Below are 17,921 nucleotides of genomic sequence, written 5' to 3' on the forward strand. Positions count from 1 at the left end.
TAACATATATGCAAACTTCTCAGATTAACTATCAGAGATATTGGTTATTTACTGCTATTCTATAATGAAGCTCACTATGCATTCTTGAAAAAGTATGCAGAGGACACCAAGTTGCACCCTTGCAAATCTGTTCCACAGAAGCTTCATTTTTGAAAGCCCAAGAAGAGGAGACATCCCTAGTGGAATGAGCTGTAATTCTCTTAGGAGGCTGCTGTTCAGCAGTCTCATAAGCAAAACTAATATTATTTCTCAACCAGAGGGAAAGAGAAGTAGAAGTAGCCTTCTGACCCTTACGCTTTCCTGAGAAACTAACAGGGTAAAAAACTGGTGAAAATCCTTAGTCGCATATAGGTAGAATTTTAGAGCATGCACAACCATCCAAGTTGTGTAACAGACGTTCTTTATAAGAAGAAGGATTGGGACAGAGAGAAGGAAAAACAATTTCCTGAATAATATTTCTATCCGAAACCACTTTAGGAAGAAACCCCACTTTAGTACGAAGAACCGCCTTATCCGTATGAAAGATAAGGAAAGGCGAATCACACTGCAAAGCCGAGAGTTCTGAAACTCTCTGAGCAGAAGAGATAGCAATAAGAAACAAAACCTTCCAAGATAGCAGCTTAAAATCTATGGAATGCATTGGCTCAAACGAAATACAGAAGGAAATGAAATTATCAGGTAAGCACAATTAAATGTTTTCCTTCTTAATATAAGGAGAGTCCACGGCTTCATTCCTTACTGTTGGGAAACATACCCAAGCTCTAGAGGACACTGAATGAAAACAGGAGGGACCAGGTAGCCGCCTTACAAATCTGACGGACCACTGGTTTGCGACCGCTGGAATAGACAACTAGATTTCTGTATGAGAGTTTGCTTGTTGAAAAGATGGCGCCTGAACCAATATGTCGCCACTGCAATTCCCCAAGACCTGATCACTGCCAAGAGAGCCCCCAGAACCTTTGAGAAAATTCTGGGAGCTATGGCAAAGCCAAACGGAAGAGCCACAAACTGAAAGCGTTTGTCTAGAAAGGCGAATTTCAGGAATTTGTGATGATCCCCATGGATGGAAACATGAAGATACTCCTCCTTCAGGTCTATGGTCGTCATGAACTGACCCTCTTGGACCAAAGGAAGAATGGAACGAATGGTTTCCATTTTGAAGGACGGTAGCCTGAAAAACTTGTTGAGACACCAAGCTTTAGGTCTAAAATGGGTCGAAAAATTCCCTCTTTTTTGGGAACCACAAACAGATTTGAATAGAATCCTAGACCCTGTTCCCTTACTGGAACAATCACTCCCAGGGAGGAAAGGTCCTGAACGCAGTTCAAGAATGCCTCTCTTTACCTGGTCTGCAGATAATCTTGAGAGGTGGAATCTGCCCTTGGGAGGGAAAATTTTGAATACTATTTTGTAACCCTGAGATATGTCCACAGCCCAAGGATCTGGGACATCTCATCTCCACGCTTGACAAAACAGGGAAAGTGTGCACCTCACTTGATCCGATCCCGGACCAAGGGCCATCTCATCATGCTGACTTAGACTCAGCTGAGGGTTTCTTTGATTGTTTCCCCTTATTCCAAGACCGATTGGTCTTCCAATAAGACTTGGACTGCTCCTGCTTGGAAGAGGGAGAGAAAGACCTTTGAACTTTGAAGTTACGAAATGAACGAAAATTACTTTGACGTCCTTTGAGTCTGTTCTTCTCGTTTTGCGGTAGAAAAGACCCTTTTCCAACCGTAATATCAGAAATTATTCCTGCCAGACCAGGTCCGAACAAGGTCTTACCCTTGTAAGGAAGCGCCAGAAGCTTGGACTTAGTGGTAACATCAGCTGACCAGGATTTTTAGCAACAATGCCCTGCTAGGACAGTGAAGCCAGACATCTTGACTCTCAGTCTAATAACTTGCATCAGAAATAAAGAAATTGGCCAGTTTGAGAGCCTTAATCCTATCTTGCATCTCCTCAAACAGAGACTCTACTAAAAAAACACAATTTATGCTTACCTGATAAAGTTATTTCTCTTGTGGTGTATCCAGTCCACGGATCATCCATTACTTGTGGGATATTCTCATTCCCAACAGGAAGTTGCAAGAGGACACCCACAGCAGAGCTGTAATATAGCTCCTCCCCAACTGTCATAGCCAGTCATTCGACCGAAAACAAGCCGAGAAAGGAGGAACCATAGGGTGTAGTGGTTACTGTAGTTTAAATTTAAAAATTACCTGCCTTAAAATGACAGGGCGGGCCGTGGACTGGATACACCACAAGAGAAATAAATTTATCAGGTAAGCATAAATTGTGTTTTCTCTTGTAAGGTGTATCCAGTCCACGGATCATCCATTACTTGTGGGATACCAATACCAAAGCTAAAGTACACGGATGAAGGGAGGGACAAGGCAGGAACTTAAATGGAAGGAACCACTGCCTGTAAAACCTCTCTCCCAAATATAGTCTCTGAAGAAGCAAAAGTATCAAATTTGTAAAATTTTGAAAAAGTATGAAGTGAAGACCAAGTCGCCGCCTTGCAAATCTGTTCAACAGAAGCCTCATTTTTAAAGGCCCAAGTGGAAGCCACAGCTCTAGTGGAATGAGCTGTAATCCTTTCAGGAGGCTGCTGTCCAGCAGTCTCATAGGCTAAGCGGATTATACTTCTTAGCCAAAAAGAAAAAGAGGTTGCCAAAGCCTTTTGACCTCTCCTCTGTCCAGAGTAGACAACAAACAAAGCAGATGTTTGACGAAAATCCTTAGTAGCTTGTAAGTAAAACTTTAAAGCACAGACCACGTCCAGATTGTGTAACACAAGGATGGAACCACAATCTCTTGATTGATATTCTTGTTAGATACCACCTTAGGTAAGAACCCAGGTTTGGTACGCAGGACTACCTTATCCGTATGAAAAATCAGATAAGGAGAATCACATTGTAAGGCAGATAGCTCAGAGACTCTACGAGCCGAGGAAATAGCTACCAAAAAAAAAGAACTTTCCAAGATAAAAGTTTGATATCTATGGAATGAAGAGGTTCAAACGGAACTCCTTGAAGAACCTTAAGAACCAAGTTTAAGCTCCATGGTGGAGCAACAGGTTTAAACACAGGCTTGATTCAAACTAAAGCCTGACAAAATGCCTGAACGACTGGAACATCTGCCAGACGCTAGTGCAAAAGAATAGACAGAGCAAAAATCTGTCCCTTTAAGAAACTAGCTGACAATCTTTTTTCCAAACCTTCTTGGAGAAAAGATAAAATCCTAGGAATCCTGACCTTACTCCATGAGTAACCCTTGGATTCACACCAATAAAGATATCTACGCCATACCTTATGGTAAATTTTCCTGGTGACAGGCTTTCGTGCCTGTATTAAGGTATCAATAACTGACTCGGAGAAGCCACGCTTTGATAAAATCAAGCATTCAATCTCCAGGCAGTCAGCCTCAAAAAATTATATTTGGATGGTTGAAAGGACCCTGAAGTAGAAGGTCCTGTCTAAGAGGCAGAGACCATGGTGGAAAGGATGACATGTCCACTAGATCTGCATACCAGGTCCTGCGTGGCCACGCAGGTGCTATCAGAATCACCAATGCTCTCTCCTGCTTGATCTTGGCAATCAGTCGAGGGAGCAGAGGAAACGGTGGAAACACATAAGCCAGGTTGAAAGACCAGGGCGCTGCTAGAGCATCTATCAGTGTCGCCTTGGGATCCCTGGACCTGGCCCCGTAACACGGAAGCTTGGTGTTCTGGCGAGACGCCATGAGATCCAGTTCTGGTTTGCCCCAACGATGAATCAGTTATGCAAATACCTCCGGATGGAGTTCCCACTCTCCCGGATGAAAAGTTTGACGACTTAGAAAATCCGCCTCCCAGTGCTCTACACCTGGGATATGGATAGCTGATAGGTGTCAAGAGTGAATCTCTGCCCAGCGAATTATTTTTGAAACTTCTAACATCTCTAGGGAACTTCTCGTTCCCCCTTGATGGTTGATGTAAGCTACAGTCGTGATGTTGTCCGACTGAAATCTGATGTACCTCAGAGTTGCTAACTGAGGCCAAGCCTGAAGAGCCTTGAATATCGCTCTTAGTTCCAGAATATTTAATGGAAGGAGAGACTCCTCCTGAGTCCACGATCCCTGAGCCTTCAGGGAGTTCCAGACTGCACCCCAACCTAGAAGGCTGGCATCTGTCGTTACAATTGTCCAATCTGGCCTGCGAAAGGTCATACCTTTGGACAGATGGACCCGAGATAGCCACCAGAGAAGAGAATCTCTGGTCTCTTGATCCAGAATTAGTAAAGGGGACAAATTTGTGTAATCCCCATTCCACTGACTGAGCATGCATAGTTGCAGCGGTCTGAGATGTAGGCGAGCAAACGGAACTATGTCCATTGCCGCTACCATTAAGCCGATTACCTCCATGCACTGAGCCACCGAAGGGCGCGGAATAGAATGGAGAACACGGCAAGAATTTAGAAGTTTTGATAACCTGGACTTCGTCAGGTAAATTTTCATTTCTACAGAATCTATCAGAGTCCCTAGGAAGGAGACTCTTGTGAGTGGAGACATAGAACTCTTCTCCTCGTTCACTTTCCACCCGTGCAACCTCAGAAATGCCAGAACTATGTCCGTATGGGACTTGGCAATTTGGAAATTTGACGCCTGAATCAGGATGTCGTTTAGATAAGGGGCCACTGCTATGCCCCGCGGCCTTAGAACCGCCAGAAGCGACCCCAGAACCTTTGTAAAAATTCTTGGGGCTGTAGCTAACCCGAAGGGAAAAGCCACAAACTGGTAATGCCTGTCCAGAAAGGCAAACCTTAAGAATCGATGATCTTTGTGTATCGGAATGTGAAGGTAAGCATCCTTTAGATCCACCGTAGTCATATATTGACCCTCCTGGATCATAGGTAGGATGGTCCGAATAGTTTCCATTTTGAATGATGGAACTCTTAGGAATTTGTTTAAGATCTTTAGATCCAAGATTGGTCTGAAGGTTCCCTCTTTTTTGGGAACCACAAACAGATTTGAGTAAAATCCCTGTCCCTGTTCCTCCTTTGGAACTGGATGGATCACTCCCATACACACAGTGTAAGAATGCCTCTTTCTTTATCTGGTTGACAGATAATCGTGAAAGGTGAAATCTCCCTTGTGGAGGAGAAGCCTTGAAGTCCAGAAGATACCCCTGAGATATAATCTCCAACGCCCAGGGATCCTGAACATCTCTTGCCCACGCCTGGGCGAAGAGAGAAAGTCTGCCACCTACTAGATCAGTTACCGGATAGGGGGCCATTCCTTCATGCTGTCTTAGATGCAGCAGCAGGCTTTTTGGCCTGCTTGCCTTTGTTCCAGGACTGGTTAGGTTTCCAGGCCATCTTGGACTGAGCAAAAGTTCCCTCTTGTTTTGTAGCAGAGGAAGTTGATGCTGCATTTGCCTTGAAGTTTCGAAAGGCATGAAAATTAGACTGTTTGGCCCTTGATTTGGACCTGTCCTGAGGAAGGGCATGACCTTTACCTCCAGTAATGTCAGCAATAATTTCCTTCAAACCAGGCCCGAATAGGGTCTGCCCCTTGAAGGGAATGTTAAGTAGTTTAGACTTTGAAGTCACATCAGCTGACCAAGATTTAAGCCATAGCGCCCTACGCGCCTGGATGGCAAATCCAGAATTCTTAGCCGTTAGTTTAGTCAAATGAACAATGGCATCAGAAACAAAAGAATTAGCTAGCTTAAGTGCTCTAAGCTTGTTAAGTATGTCCTCCAATGGAGTCGTTGTCTGTAAAGCCTCTTCCAGAGACTCAAACCAGAACGCCGCAGCAGCAGTGACAGGAGCAATGCATGCAAGGGGCTGCAGGATAAAACCTTGTTGTTGTTTCTTAAGGTAACCCTCTAATTTTTTATCCATAGGATCTGAAAAAGCACAACTGTCCTCGACAGGGATAGTAGTACGCTTCCCTAAAGTAGAAACTGCTCCCTCCACCTTAGGGACCGCCTGCCATAAGCGCCGTGTGGTGACGTCTATGGAAACATTTTTCTAAAAATAGGAGGGGGGGGGGGAACGGCACACTGGGTCTATCACACTCTTTATTAATAATTTCTGTAAACCTTTTAGGTATTTGAAAAACCTCAGTACACACCAGCACTGCAAAGTATTTATCCAGTCTACACAATTTCTCTGGCACTGCAATTGTATCACAGTCATTCAGAGCAGCTAAAACCTCTCTAAGGAAAACACGGAGGTTCTCAAGCTTAAATTTAAAAGTAGAAATATCAGAATCAGGTTTCCCTGAGTCAGAGATATCACCCACAGACTGAAGCTCTCCTTCCTCAGCTTCTGCATATTGTGAGGCAGTATCAGACATGGCTCTTAAAGCGTCTGTATGCTCTGTATTACGCCTAACCCCAGAGTTATCACGCTATCCTCTAAATTCAGGTAGTCTGGCTAATACCGCTGACAGTGTATTATCCATGACTGTCGCCATGTCTTGTAAAGTAATCGCTATGGGCGTCCTTGATGTACTTGGCGCCATTTGAGCGTGAGTCCCTTGAGCGGGAGTCAAAGAATCTGACACGTGGGGAGAGTTAGTCGGCATAATTTCCCCCTCGTCAGAATCCTCAGGTGATACATTTTTTAAAGACAAAAGCTGATCTTTATTGTTTAAAGTGAAATCAATACATTTAGTACACATTCTCATATGGGGTTCCACCATGGCTTTTAAACATAATGAACAAGGAGTTTCCTCTATGTCAGACATGTTTGTACAGACTAGCAATGAGACTAGCAAGCTTGGAAAACACTTTAAATCAAGTTAACAAGCAAATATAAAAAACGGTACTGTGCCTTTAAGAGAAACAAATTGTCAAAATTTGAAAAACAGTGAAAAAAGGCAGTAAATCAAACGAAATTTTTACAGTGTATGTAATAAGCTAACAGAGCATTGCACCCACTTGCAAATGGATGATTAACCCCTTAATGCAAAAAACGGATCAAAAAAACGAAATAAACGTTTTTTAAACAGTCACAACAACTGCCACAGCTCAGCTGTGGTCCTACCTTCCTCAATAAACGACTTTTGAAGCCTTTAGAGCCCTTCAGAAATGTCCTATAGCATTAAGGGGACTGCTGAGGGAAGCTGAATGTCTCTGTCTAATTTTAACTGCGCAAAAAAGCGCTAAAATAGGCCCCTCCCACTCATACTACAACAGTGGAAAGCCTCAGGAAACTGTTTCTAGGCAAAAATCAAGCCAGCCATGTGGAAAAAAATAGGCCCCAATAAGTTTCATCACCAAAGCATATATAAAACCGATTAAACATGCCAGCAAACATTTTATATTGCCATATTATCAGAGTATATATCTCTGGTAGTAAGCCTGATACAAGTCGCTATTAAATCACTGTTTTTAGGCTTAACTTACATTAATCAGGTACCAGCAGCATTTTCTAGTCCCTAGAAAAACTTAAAACTGCACATACCTCAATAGCAGGATAACCTGCACGCCATTCTCCCTCTGAAGTTACCTCAGTCCTCAGACATATGTGAGAACAGCAGTGGATCTTAGTTACAAGCTGCTAAGATCATAGAAAACGCAGGCAGATTCTTCTAAATACTGCCTGAGATAAAATAGTACAACTCCGGTACTATTTGAAAATAAACTTTTGATTGAAGAAAAAAATAACTATATTTTACCACTCTCCTCTTACTACCTCCATCTTTGTTGAGAGTTGCAAGAGAATGACTGGATATGGCAGTTAGGGGAGGAGCTATATAGCAGCTCTGCTGTGGGTGTCCTCTTGCAACTTCCTGTTGGGAAGGAGAATATCCCACAAGTAATGGATGATCCGTGGACTGGATACACCTTACAAGAGAAATTAGCTTTGTTTTTAGCCTTAAAGGGCTTGTCCTGAGGGAGAGCATGGCCCTTTCCCCCGGTGATTTCTGAAATAATCTCTTTCAATTCTGGCCCGAAAAGGGTCTTTCCCTTGAAAGGGATATTTAATAATTTGGATTTTGACGACACATCGGCCGACCATGACTTGAGCCAAAGCGCTCTGCGCGCCATAATGGCGAAACCTGAATTTTTTCCCGCTAACTTAGCTAATTGCATATCAGCATCTGTGATAAAAGAATTAGCCAGCTTTAGAGCCTTAATTATATCCATAATTTCATCATATGAGGTCTCCGTCTGGAGCAACTCCTCCAGCGCCTCAAACCAGAAAGCTGCTGCAGTAGTTACAGGAATAATGCAGGCAATAGGTTGGAGAAGAAAACATTGTTGAACAAAAATTTTCATAAGTAAACCCTCTAATTTTTTATCCATTGGGTCTTTAAAAGCACAACTGTCTTCAATTGGTATGGTTGTGCGTTTAGCAAGAGAAGAAACAGCTCCCTCCACATTAGGGACCGTCTGCCACGAGTCCCGCATGGGGTCAGTTATGGGGAACATTTTCTTAAAAACAGGAGGGGGGACAAAAGGGACACCTGGCCTATCCCACTCCCTAGTAACGATATTCGCAATCCTCTTAGGGACCGGAAACGCATCCGTGTAAACAGGGACCTCTAGGTACTTGTCCATTTTACACAATTTCTCTGGGATCACCAAAGGGTCACAGTCATCCAGAGTAGCTAATACCTCCCTAAGTAAAACACGGAGGTGTTCTAGTTTAAATTTAAAAACCAATGTATCTGAATCTGTCTATGGAGGGACCCTTCCTGAATCAGAGACTTCTCCCTCAGACATCAAATCCCTCGCTCCCACTTCAGAGCGTTGTGAGGGTATATCGGATACGGCTACCAAAGCTACCAAATGCTCATAATCTATTCTTAAAACGGAGCTATCATGCTTTGCAGGTAACACGGCCAGTTTAGATAAGAAGGCTGTAAGAGAATTATCCATGACTGCCGCTAAGTCTTGTAATGTAAAAGGGTTAGACGCACTAGAGGTACTAGGCGTCGCTTGCGCGGGGCGTAACTGGTTGTGACACTTGGGGAGAGGCAGACGGGCTACCCTCGTTACCTTCAGTCTGAGAATCATCTTGGGCCACATTCTTAAGTGCAACAATATGATCTTTAAAGTGTATAGACATATCAGTACAAGTGGGACACATTCTGAGAGGGGGTTCCACCATGGCTTCTAAACACATTGAACAAGGATTTTTCTTAGTGTCAGACATGTTTAACAGACTAGTAGAGTACACAAACAGGCTGGGAATCACTTTAATCAAATAAAAAAACACAATTTGAAAAAAAACGTTACTGTGCCTTTAAGAGATAAAAAGAGCACACAATTTTACAAATCGGTGAAAAATGCAGCAATCTTTCTAAAGCCTTAATAAGATTGCACCACAAGTTTCAAAACGATTAACCCCTTAATGGCCAAACCGGAGCAGCCTAAAGCCAACACCTGGTTAAATCACTACAGCACCTTGCCACAGCCTTGCTGTGGCCCTACCTTCCCTTAGGGATCAGATTTGGGGGAATATAGCTTCTTTTAGGCCCTCAAACATTAGCAGGACCCTCCATGTGAAACAGCATGAACTTCTCTGCAATTCTAACTGTGCAACTGAGGCAATTAGGCCCCTCTCACTCTACTCCGGAGCTGTGATGCCTAGTAAATCACTCCTAAGTGACTAAAAAACAGCCATGTTGTAATAACCCCAGAAAAAAAAACCCAAAAGGGCTTTCAAAGTGTCTTGCAAAACGATTTTTCCGTAGCCAAACAATCGATTGCCCTGAATAAGTGTCAACCAGTATATTAGCCCTATTATGTAAGCATTCAATTCCTTACTAAGTCTCTGAACATAGCTTACCCTCCCCTCATGGGGATATTGTCAGTCTCTTCTAGCATTATCTCAGTCTTGTCTAGAAATAAATGACTGAAAATACCTTATTGCAGATCACCCTGCAAACTGTTCCCCCCAACTGAAGTTTTCTGGTACTCCTCAGTCCTGTGTGAGAACAGCAGTGGATTTTAGTTACAACATGCTAAAATAAGTTTCCTCTCAGCAGAATTCTTCATCACTTTTCTGCTAGAGAGTAAATAGTACAAACCGGTACCATTTAAAATAACAAACTCTTGATTGAAGATAATAAAACTACAATTCTAACACCACATTCACTTTACACTCCCGAGAGACCCTAGTGCTTAGAGCCAGCAAAGAGAATGACTGGGGGGTGGAGCTAGAGGGGGAGCTATATGGACAGCTTTGCTGTGTGCTCTCTTTGCTACTTCCTGTAGGGAATGAGAATATCCCACAAGTAAAGGATGAATCCGTGGACTGGATACACCTTGCAAGAGAAAAACATAATTTATGTAAGAACTTACCTGATAAATTCATTTCTTTCATATTAGCAAGAGTCCATGAGCTAGTGACGTATGGGATATACATTCCTACCAGGAGGGGCAAAGTTTCCCAAACCTTAAAATGCCTATAAATACACCCCTCACCACACCCACAATTCAGTTTAACGAATAGCCAAGAAGTGGGGTGATAAGAAAAAAGTGCGAAAGCATATAAAATAAGGAATTGGAATAATTGTGCTTTATACAAAAAAATCAAAATCACCACAAAAAAGGGCGGGCCTCATGGACTCTTGCTAATATGAAAGAAATGAATTTATCAGGTAAGTTCTTACATAAATTATGTTTTCTTTCATGTAATTAGCAAGAGTCCATGAGCTAGTGACGTATGGGATAATGATTACCCAAGATGTGGATCTTTCCACACAAGAGTCACTAGAGAGGGAGGGATAAAATAAAGACAGCCAATTCCTGCTGAAAATAATCCACACCCAGAATAAAATTTTTAATGAAAAAACATAAGCAGAAGATTCAAACTGAAAACACTGCCTGAAGTACGTTTCTAAAAAAAACTGCTTCAGAAGAAGAAAACACATCAAAATGGTAGAATTTAGTAAAAGTATGCAAAGAGGACCAAGTTGCTGTTTTGCAAATCTGATCAACCGAAGCTTCATTCTTAAACGCCCAGGAAGTAGAAACTAACCTAGTAGAATGAGCTGTAATCCTTTGAGGCGGAGTGTTACCCGACTCAACATAGGCATGATGAAATAAAGATTTCAACCAAGATGCCAAAGAAATGGCAGAAGCTTTCTGTTTTTTTCTAGAACCGGAAAAGATGACAAATAGACTAGAAGTCTTTCGGAAAGACTTAATAGCTTCAACGTAATATTACAAAGCTCTAACAGCATCCAAAGAATGCAATGATTTCTCCTTAGAATTCATAGGATTAGGACATAATGAAGGAACCACAATTTCTCTACTAATGTTGTTAGAATTCACAACCTTAGGTAAAAAATTCAAAAGAAGTTCGCAGCACCGCCTTATCCTGATGCAAAATCAGAAAAGGAGACTCACAAAAATAATAATAATAATTCAGAGACTCTTCTGGCAGAAGAGATGGCCAAAAGAAACAAAACTTTCCAAAAAAGTAATATAATGACCAAAGAATGCATGGGTTCAAAAGGAGGAGCTTGAAGAGCCCCCAGAACCAAATTCAAACTCCAAGGAGGAGAAATTGACTTAATGACAGGTTTTATACGAACCAAAGCTTGTACAAAACAATGAATATCAGGAAGATTAGCAATCCTTCTGTGAAAAAGAACAGAAAGAGCAGAGATTGGTCTTTCAAGAAACTTGCGGACAAACCTTTATCTAAACCATCCTGAAGAAATATAAGTCTTCCAGACTCTATAATATATCTCTCTAGATACAGATTTACGAGCCTGTCACATAGTATCAATCACAGAGACAGAGAAACCTCTTTGACCAAGAATCAAGCGTTCAAACTCCACACCTTAAAATTAAGGTTTTGAGATCCTGATGGAAAAAAGAACCTTGAGACAGAAAGACTGGTCTTAACGGAAGAGTCCACAGCTGGCAAGAGGCCATCCGGACAAGATCCGTATACCAAAACCTGTGAGGCCATGCTGGAGCTACCAGCAGGACAAACGAGCATTCCTTTAGAATATTGGAGAATACCCTTGGAAGAAGAACTAGAGGCGGAAAGATATAGGCAGGATGACACTTGTAAGGAAGAGATAATGCATCCACTGCCTCCGCCCGAGGATCCCTGGATCCGGACAGATACCAGGGAAGTTTCTTGTTTAGATGAGAAGCCATCAGATCTATTTCTGGGAGTTCCCACATTTGAACAATCTGAGGAAATACCTCTGGGTGAAGACCATTCGCCCAGGTGCAACGTTTGGCGACTGAGATAATCCGCTTTCCAATTGTCCATACCTGGGATATGAACCGCAGAGATTAGACAGGAGCTGGATTCCGCCCAAACCAAAATTCGAGATACTTCTTTCATAGCCAGAGGACTGTGAGTCCCTCCTTGATGATTGATGTATGCCACAGTTGTGACATTGTCTATCTGAAAACAAATGAACAACTCTCTCTTCAGAAGAGGCCAAGACTGAAGAGCTCTGAAATTGCACGGAGTTCCAAAATATTGATCGGAAATCTCACCTCCTGAGATTCCCAAACCCCTTGTGCCGTCAGATACCCCCACACAGCTCCCCAACCTGTAAGACTTGCATCTGTTGAGATTATAGTCCAGGTCGGAAGAACAAAGAAGCCCCCTGAACTAAACGATGGTGATCTGTCCACCATGTCAGAGAGTGTCGTATAATCGGTTTAAAGATATAAATTGAGATATCTTTGAGTAATCCCTGCACCATTGGTTCAGCATACAGAGCTGAAGAGGTCGCATGTGAAAACGAGCAAAGGAGATCGCATCTGATGCGGCAGTCCTAAGACCTAAAATTTCCATGCATAAGGCTACCAAAGGGAATGATTGTGACTGAAGGTTTTGACAAGCTGAAATCAATGTTAACTTCTCTTGTCTGACAAGGACAGAGTCATAGACACTGAATCTATTCTAGAAACCTAAAAAGGTTACCCTTGTCTGAGGAATCAATGAACTGATTGGTAAATTGATCCTCCAACCATGAACTTGAAGAAACAACACAATTCGATTCGTATGAGATTCTTCGAAAATGAGAAGACTGAGCAAGTACCCAGATATCGTCCAATAAGGAAATACCAAAACCCTGTTCTCTGATTACAGAAAGAAGGGCACCGAGAACCTTTGAAAAAAAATCTTGGAACTGAGGCTAGGCCAAACGGTAGAGCCACAAAACTGGTAATGCTTGTCTAAAAAGAGAATCTCAGACACTAAAAGTGATCTGGATGAATCGGAATATGCAGATACACATCCTGTAAATCTATTGTAGACATATAATGCCCTTGCTAAACAAAAGGCAGGACAGTCCTACAGAAACTGAATGTTGGTATCCTTACATAACGATTCAATATTGATAGATCCGGAACTGGTCTGAAGGAATTGACCTTCTTTGGTACAATGAAGAGATAAAATAAAACCCCAGCCCCTGTTCCAGAACTGGAACTGGCATAATTACTCCAGCCAACTCTAGATCTGAAACACATTTCAGAAATGCTGAGCCTTTGCTGTGTTAACTGGGACACGGGAAAGAAAAAAATCTCTTAGCAGGAGGCCTTAACTGAAGCCAATTCTGTACCTTTCTGAAACAATGTTCTGAAACCAGAAATTGAGAACGGAATTGATCAAAATTTCTTTGAAGAAAACGTAATCTGCCCCATACCAGCTGAGCTGGAATAAGGTCCGCACCTTCATGGGTACTTAGGAGCTGGCTATAGGTTTTCTATAAGGCTTGGATATATTCCAAACTGGAAATAGTTTCCAAACTGATACCGCTCCTGAGGATGAAGGATCAGGCTTTTGTTCCTTATTGTGAGGAAAGGAACGAAAATGATTATTAGACCTAAATTTACCTTAGATTTTTTATCCTTTGGTAAAAAAGTTCCCTTCCTTCCAGAAACAGTTGAAATAATAATTTATTACCCTGGAAAGAAAAGGAAAGCAAAGTTGACTTAGAAGACATATCAGCATTCCAAGTTTAATCCATAAAGCTTTTCTAGCTAAAATAGCTAGAGACATATACCTGACATCAACTCTAATGATATCAAAAGATGGTATCACCAATAAAATTATTAGCATGATATAGAATAATAATAATGCTATAAAATTATGATCTGTTACTTGTTGCGCTAAAGCTTCTAACCAAAAAGTTGAAGCTGCAGCAACATCCGCTAAAAATATAGCAGGTCTAAGAAGATTACCTGAACATAAGTAAGCTTTTCTTAGAAAGGATTCAATTTTCCTATCTAAAGGATCCTTAAATGAATTACTATCTGCCGTAGGAATAGTATCTGTCAGATGGCACAGGATATAATTGCTTAAACGTTTAGAAGGAGTAAAATAATTACCCAAATTATTCCATTCCCTGGAAATTACTTCAGAAATAGCATCAGGGAGATTAAACACTTCTGGAATAACTACAGGAGATTTAAAAACCTTATTTAAACGTTTAGATTTAGTATCAAGAGGACCAGAATCCTCTATTTCTAATGCAATTAATACTTCTTTAAATAAAGAACGAATAAATTCCATCTTGAACAAATACAAAGATTTATCAGCATCAACCTCTGAGACAGAAACCTCTGAATCAGAAGAACCATTATCAGTATCAGAATGATGATGTTCATTTAAAAATTCATCTGAAAAAAAAAAGAAGTTTTAAAAGACTTTTATGTAAACTAGAAGGAGAAATAACAGACATAGCCTTCTTAATGGATTTAAAAAATAAAATCTCTTATGTTTATCAGGAACACTCTGAAAATTAGATGTTGACGGAACAGCAACAGGTAATGTAACAGTACTAAAGGAAATTTTATCTGCATTAATAAGTTTGTCATGACATGCAATACAAACAACAGCTGGAGAAACAGATACCAAAAATTATAGCAGATACACTTAGCTTGGTAGCTCCAGCACTAGACAGCGATTTTCCTGTAGTATCTTCTGACTCAGATGCAACGTGAGACATCTTGCAATATGTAAGAGAAAAAACAACATATAAAGCAAAATTGATCAAATTCCTTAAATGACAGTTTCAGGAATGGGAAAAAAATGCCAAAGAACAAGCTTCTAGCAACCAGAAGCAATGAAAAAATAAGACTTAAATAATGTGGAGACAAAAGCGACGCCCTTATTTTTTAGCGCCAAATAAGACGCCCACATCATTTGGCGCCTAAATGCTTTTGGCGCCAAAAATGATGCCACATCCGGAACGCCGACATTTTTGGCGCAAAATAACGTCAAAAAATGACGCAACTTCCGGCGACACGTATGACGCCGGAAACGGAAAAAGAATTTTTGCGCCAAAAAAGTCTGCGCCAAGAATGACGCAATAAAATGAAGCATTTTCAGCCCCCGCGAGCCTAACAGCCCACAGGAAAAAAAAGAGTCAAATTTTTGAAGGTAAGAAAAAATGATTAATTCAAATGCATTTATCCCAAATATGAAACTGACTGTCTGAAAAATAAGGAAAGTTGAACATTCTGAGTCAAGGCAAATAAATGTTTGAATACATATATTTAGAACTTTATAAATAAAGTGCCCAACCATAGCTTAGAGTGTCACAGAAAATAAGATTTACTTACCCCAGGACACTCATCTACATGTTTGTAGAAAGCCAAACCAGTACTGAAACGAGAATCAGCAGAGGTAATGGTATATATATATAAGAGTATATCGTCGATCTGAAAAGGGAGGTAAGAGATGAATCTCTACGACCGATAACAGAGAACCTATGAAATAGACCCCGTAGAAGGAGATCACTGCATTCAAATAGGCAATACTCTCCTCACATCCCTCTGACATTCACTGCACGCTGAGAGGAAAACCGGGCTCCAACTTGCTGCGGAGCGCATATCAACGTAGAATCTAGCACAAACTTACTTCACCACCTCCATCGGAGGCAAAGTTTGTAAAACTGAATTGTGGGTGAGGTGAGGGGTGTATTTATAGGCATTTTAAGGTTTGGGAAACTTTGCCCCTCCTGGTAGGAATGTATATCCCATACGTCACTAGCTCATGGACTCTTGCTAATTACATGAAAGAAACTACATTTTTTTACCATATTCACTTTACCCTTCCGATTGCTTAGAGCCGGCAAAGAGAATGACTGGGGGGTGGAGCTAGAGGGGGAGCTATATGGACAGCTCTGCTGTGCGCTCTCTTTGCCACTTCCTGTTGGGAAGGAGAATATCCCACAAGTAAAGGATGAATCCGTGGACTCGATACATCTTACAAGAGAAATAATCGTTAGCTGCAGCCCTAACATACACAATAAAAAAATAGGCAATGCAATAGCACTTAGTATGAAATGAGCAGTAGAATATTTCTGGCTAATATCAAAGTCAAAAGTGACATCAGCCAATCACAAAATGTATATAACCTATATATTGTGCACTATTGCACATGCTCAGTAGGAGCTAGAGCCTCAAAGTGTGCATATAAAAAGAATGTGCACAGTTTGATATTGTTCGTTTGTTTTTTGTTATTTGTTTTTTTTTTTTTTGGGGGGGGGGGGGGTTCAATTGCGTGCTTTATCCGAATTCTAAAAAATGTTGACTTTAGAAGCAATTAAATTAGAAATGCATAATCAAAAAGATGCATAATTAAAAAAAAACATAACACTTTTCAATGTCAATATTCAGGATTCTCCAGTTACTTTCTCTCTCCCATGTGAAATTTTGTATCCCAGAGAGCTTTATTACTTTCTATGGAAGGCAACTCTCATCTCTACCGGATTTCCAGATTCCTCCCCTTTTCTTAGAAAATTCAGTGAGTTCTATCCCTGTGAAGTCAGCACTATAATTTCTCTCCAAACTAGAGAATATTTGGATATCTAGATATAGAAAGTAATGAAGCTGAGCATTATTCAGTTTTTATTTAAATAAAAGAAATACAAAGTGCAATCTAATTTGACTAATTTGTTAAAGATACACAAACTGTGAAGGTATGATCAGAATTTGTAAAGTCCTATATACAAAAAAAGGAAATTTATGCTTACCTGATAAATTGATTTCTTCTACGATACGACGAGTCCATGGATTCATCCTTACTTGTGGGATATTATCCTCCTGCTAACAGGAAGTGACAAAGAGAACCACAGCAGAGCTGTAAAGATAGCTCCTCCCTTCTCTCCACCCCCAGTCATTCGACCGATGGTATAGGAAGAGAAAAGAAAATCTAAAAAGGTGCAGAGGCGACTGAAGTTTTGAAAACAAAAATACAATCTGTCTACAATGACAGGGAGGGCCGTGGACTCGTCGTATCGTAGAAGAAATCAATTTATCAGGTAAGCCTAAATTTCCTTTTCTTGTACTAGATACGACGAGTCCACGGATTCATCCTTACTTGTGGGATACAATACCAAAGCAACAGGACACGGATGAACGGGAGGGACAAGACAGATACCTAAACAGAAGGCACCGCTGCCTGAAGAACTTTTCTCCCAAAAATAAAAACTACCATTTTATCACCTCTTTCACTTTACCTCTTCCTATTACTTAGTATAGGCAAAGAGAATGACTGGGGGTGGAGAGAAGGGAGGAGCTATATATACAGCTCTGCTGTGGTACTCTTTGCCACTTCCTGTTAGCAGGAGGATAATATCCCACAAGTAAGGATGAATCCGTGGACTCGAAATAGAAAGTGCAAAGTTTAAATGTAATGAAATGTAAACTGAAGTGTAAAGTGATACAAAATAGAAAGCACAAAGTGTAAATGCAGCAGAATTGTCCTGTCGTATAGTACTATATTGCACTGAGCTTGCCTCAAATTTACATACAGAAATGCAGGGAAAGCCCCTTGAAGTAAAGCAAAATCTGCCTTTTGATAATTTCACTAGGGATCTCGCAGTGCTGGAGGATCATTTTAGAATATCTCCCCTGAGCAGAGAGGTTTTGAATATCAGGGTTTAAGTATTGGGATTTGGTATACAGGAAGAGATAAGAATGTGTGTAG

The 17,921-nt window shown here is 41.0% G+C and overlaps 1 protein-coding gene across 1 annotated transcript in view; it reads right to left on the reverse strand.

Annotated features, from left to right (window-relative positions):
* The window catches only part of ESPL1 (extra spindle pole bodies like 1, separase), an 810,416-nt gene that overhangs the window by 425,985 nt on the left and 366,510 nt on the right, over window positions 1-17,921 (reverse strand). The window lies entirely within an intron of this gene.

The sequence above is a fragment of the Bombina bombina genome, chromosome 3 (genome assembly GCF_027579735.1).
Source record: "Bombina bombina isolate aBomBom1 chromosome 3, aBomBom1.pri, whole genome shotgun sequence".
Lineage (NCBI taxonomy): Eukaryota > Metazoa > Chordata > Amphibia > Anura > Bombinatoridae > Bombina > Bombina bombina.